The sequence below is a fragment of the Arachis ipaensis genome, chromosome B08, assembly GCF_000816755.2.
Source record: "Arachis ipaensis cultivar K30076 chromosome B08, Araip1.1, whole genome shotgun sequence".
Classification (NCBI taxonomy): Eukaryota; Viridiplantae; Streptophyta; class Magnoliopsida; order Fabales; family Fabaceae; genus Arachis; species Arachis ipaensis.
The window spans coordinates 3,438,937-3,443,869 of NC_029792.2; positions in this window are offsets into that span (position 1 = coordinate 3,438,937).

Genomic DNA, 4,933 nt, shown 5'->3' on the forward strand with positions numbered 1-4,933 from the left:
GTGTTTCTTGGAAGTTTTTGTCAGATATATAATAAAATTGAAACATAGTTATACAATATTTTGGACAATATATAATAAATAATAAATGTATATATTTGAATTATCTTAAAGGGTAAGTAAGAAATATACTGAAGCTGTGTATGGCCATTTCATTCATCGTGATGAAACGTTATAGTCATGCCATAAAAAATTCGGGGCCACTTAAAGTGGTTTTCATTCTAGCAGGAATAGAAGACAATTGTGATATAGTTGTACCGATATTTTGTTTCCTAATGTGTTAGATATGATATGATTTTATTTTTAATTCTTTATTATTGCATTAATCAATAATTTTTTTTAATCTTAAAAAACTTTATACTTACATTAAAATAAAAATTTCCCTGTGTAGTTGGTAATTGTATCAATAAATTTCCTTTAAAAATAAATGACTACTAGAATATTTAAAACTGATGCGATCGCTCTGTAATTTTCAGTTATTATGAGAACTAGTTGTATTTTAATCTTGAGTTTTATACTTTTACTTTCGTGTAAAATAAAACAGTCTCTAATTTTGTAAGCGCTCCTTTTTTTTTCTAAACGCGATTCTTGAGGAAACGTCAATACACCGTACACCTTTTTGTTTAATCACACTTGAAATCTTATAACTGACTGAATTGAATTCCCTTTACATGATTTAACAAATTAAAAGATTCAAAGCTTTACACTAGAGCTTTAGACAAGAGGCTAACAACATTAACCACGAGATGTAACCAAATAACTATACTCGGATTGAATGGAGGCACTTTCGCCATATTTCGTTAAATCCCCATATTTCGTTAATTGAGGTCAGTAAAATTCTTTATTATAGATAATTTTATACTCCATAAATACAACATATCATCAGCTGCGACCGAGTTGTATCTCAGAAAAATGAGAATATACATTTTTGGGGAGGAAAAATAGAACAAATTTACACCGATAATTCCTCCATATATGTTATGACAGTCAAGTCAGCAGATGTAGACTGTTTCCTTGGATAGAAAAAGGGCGGCAAGGGTAGTTCAAGTTTTTCTAACTATATCATGCTAACATGCATCCACTATTTGCCACTCATGAAATGACAGCCTTGTCCAGAGTCACTGTCAAAAGATTGAATTCACGTCCCAGAGACCAAGTTAGATCATTGTGGGCATCAATGCTTAAGTTGTATTCCTTGAACTGGCCGTTGTAAGTTATTACAGACATAATGGCCCTGGAAAATTGGAGATGTCGATAGTTCAACAAGCATATAGGTACCATAAATTAATTCAAACTTGGTAAAGGCAGAAATTGTTAACAATTGGATTCTACATTCAGATCAATGAACAATTAGTTTGAAGTGACTATACTATATAGCTACTTAAATAGTTCTAAGTCTTGATTTTCATCTAACTGACCATAGTTTACGTTATTATATATAAGGAATTTGATAAGAACTACCTACAGATCCTTAGACCATTATAGTATTAGTCCTACATGACCAAGAAAAGACTATTAAGTCCTACGAAAAGTTGTACAAAAAGAACTACAACAAACCTTGTGCAACAGAACAGCAGCTTATAGATTTGAGAGGTATATCATGCTAAAAATTATAAGCAACCAAGTTAAAAACTAATAGACATTTGCAGGATCTCTGTTTAAGATGAAGGTCAAAACTCAGTCTTAGAACACATGTCAAAAGCAAACAACAAACACCAGGGGAGACGAGCATCAATGGGATAAAATATAGACTAAAAAAGTGTAAACAATCGCCTTAAAGACTAGAGGAAGCTTAGAAAAAATAAGAAAATGTTTTAACCAATGAATCATATGTATTTAGCTCATGTTTGTAGCAACCAAAGACATGTAACAAATAGCAAATCATCGAAAAAAATGAATAACCATACAGATCTGTCCTGCTCTAAGCATAACTAAGCATGATATTACATAGTAAATCATCGAAAAAAGGAGAAATATTAATTTCTGGCAACGATCTCCCTTTAACATTCATTTTCATGCACTAAGTGATTATTTAGCAAGACAACAACAAATTCAAGGTGCAATCACTAATATATTCAACTCACATTTCCAACAACAAAAATATTTAGCTAAGTAATTATTTGAGCATGACAGTAACAAATTCAAGCTTCATTGATGATAATCAGTACAAAATTCATCTTAGTGATGATTTTAAGCAACAAAGAAACTAGCTCAACAAATTATTCAAGGTTCGGTGGTAATAAATACTAATAAATTCACGACAATGATGATTTTCAGCAAAAATAAAAACTAGTTCAGTTATATATTCAGCAACAAATTCAAATACAGTGATGAATTAGGGCAACAAAACTGAAAAAAAGGACCAGAGGAATTTATTGGAAATCACCAAATCGGGGACCAGCTTCTGGTTGGGCGAAGGAATCTGAGGGCGGGGAGGAAGCTGACGGCGAGATTCAAAGTACGAAGACGACAATGATGACCAACCTCGGGACCGGCTACTTCTGCCGCCGGAAACGACAAGCGCGAGAAGGCGCATGACTAAGTGCGAGACGGTGAGGAGCCATGGAGCGACGACGACGGCGACCAGTCCCGGGTCTGGGTGCTTCTGCCGCCGGAGACGACGAGCTCAGGGAAGGCGTGCGAATGCAACTGAGTGCGAGATGGTGACGACTGGCGACACGGAGAGCGACGGAAACCTTGAGTGCGAGACCCGAGACGAGAGAGGGAGAAAGCTTGAGATCGTGATAATGAGCAGAGAGATGAGACGAAGGAGACGAAGGAGATGCTGATTGCTGGGGCTAGGGCTTTTTTGGGGTTAGATTGAGAAATTGGTGAGCCATTGAGATTAGGTTTGCCTTGGCTTGGGCTTGGACTTGGGCTACCAAGGGTTTAGAGTTTTTTTTTAAGGACTTAATTGTATTACCCAAAAAAAAGGACTTAATTGTAATTTTATATTTTTATATATTTAAATGTCTGCGAAATAAAAGTTAAGGATATATTTGTCATTTTGATAAAAAATTTAAATATGATTTGGTTCAGATTATGTAAACCAATCGGATCAAATCGGATCTGATAATTATAATCAACCGATTTTATTTTGGTTTATTTAAAATATTTTATTAACCGATTTAATATTTCGTCTAATAACAATGTGCCACATGTAACGTCTTTAAAAAAAGACATTTTGAATAACTTTATCAGAGTGACCACCTTATTATAATGTTATACAATTTGATGAGAAAGTTGGCTGGTTCTAAAATTCGAATTTATCCAAATTTTATTTCATAAAAGATAGATATAGTTGGTTAGCAAGAAAAAAAAAATTATGGTTGGACAGTTTTAAATAATTGACTTTGAATTTGGTTATGACGATTGAATATTTTTGAAAAGATTATGATTTTGTTTGGTAAAATTTTTTAGAGATATTTTTTATTTTATATTTGATAAATCAAAAAGACTATTTATTTATGTTTATACTATTAAAGGATAGAAATATTTTTTAAAACACCTAAGTGAAAGTTTGAGAAGTGTTATATTTTGTTATATGATTTTATTAAATAGAATATTCTTTTTTATATACCAGATTGCCTTATGGGTGAAGGAATTAGTTGGAAGTGGCCAACAACTTTTTTTAATATTTATTCTTCTATAAATGGTTATTTGTGGCTTTGTAAATGTATTTTCGGTTGGAGGAGTAGACTAATTGGTTTTGGTTATGGCGGACCTAAGTTCTTGAAAAGTATAAAATTCTCACTTGGCTATGTATTCATGATGCAATTCTTACAGCTGTTTTTCGTTTTCATAGAAGTTTGAGAAGCTCCGATTTGTACTCTTGGTGTAATACTGAACCTGAAACGATTTTTCATTGTCTTCGTAAGTGTCCCAAGGCCAAAGAAATCTGGCATAGTTTGAATTTGGCATTTAACAGTCAGATTGCTGGTTGTACAAGGACATGATTTCTAATGACTCCCTCTTTTGGCGACTATTTGGTAAATTTGGAGGGATTGTAACAATGATGTTTTTAATCCAGCTAATTCATAGAGAATGGGTAAGGTTATAGCTCTTATACATGTTTTTCAAATTGAACTTCATAAATTTTTATCTATGCATTATGTGTTTACTCTTTATTTGTTGTTTTTTTGTCTCCACCTACTCAATTTTCGGTTAAAATAAACTATGATGTTAGTAAATTTGGTGAATCTGCTGGTTTTGGATGTGTGTTACGTGACTAATGGCTCTTGATTGCATGGTTGTGCTGGTTCTTTATCACTTTCTACTATTCTTCGAAGCGAACTTTTTGCAATCTAAAGAGGGCTAATTCTAGCATAGAAAGTTGGGTTCAGAGAGGTCACTTGCGATACAGATTATTTGGATATTTTTATCATTGTTAATTGTTAGAAACAAGAGACTAACTGGAGAAGGAATTTGTGTATTATTGAGTGTGATTAAAAGTACAATGTACAAATGGTATATATAGATGCTAGAAGAATCAAAGTAATAAAAGTATAGAATCCTACAATTAATATACAGATATGCTATATAAATATAAATGATACTAACTGATCTAAATTGACTCTAATAATTCTCTAATGATTATCTAACATTAATGATAGGAACAACCATATGTAAAATTCTGACAATGATTTAGTGACTAAAATAAAAAAAATTTTAAGCCAGAATTAGAGAGCAGAGGTGAATCTAATTTAAAAAGATGCCAACCAAATTGTTGATGCCTTGATTAAATATGCAACATCCAATTGGATACAATAACTAAAATGGAATGAGCCTTGAAAAATATTAATAGTGTTGTTACAACTGAACTACATTCCTAATATTTAGTGTGTTTTTTTTTTCTTATTCTTTGACATCAAAAAACAAAAAAGATGAATTTTTTAAAGGTAGTTTACATTTATCAAATTAAAAAGTCTAATATATA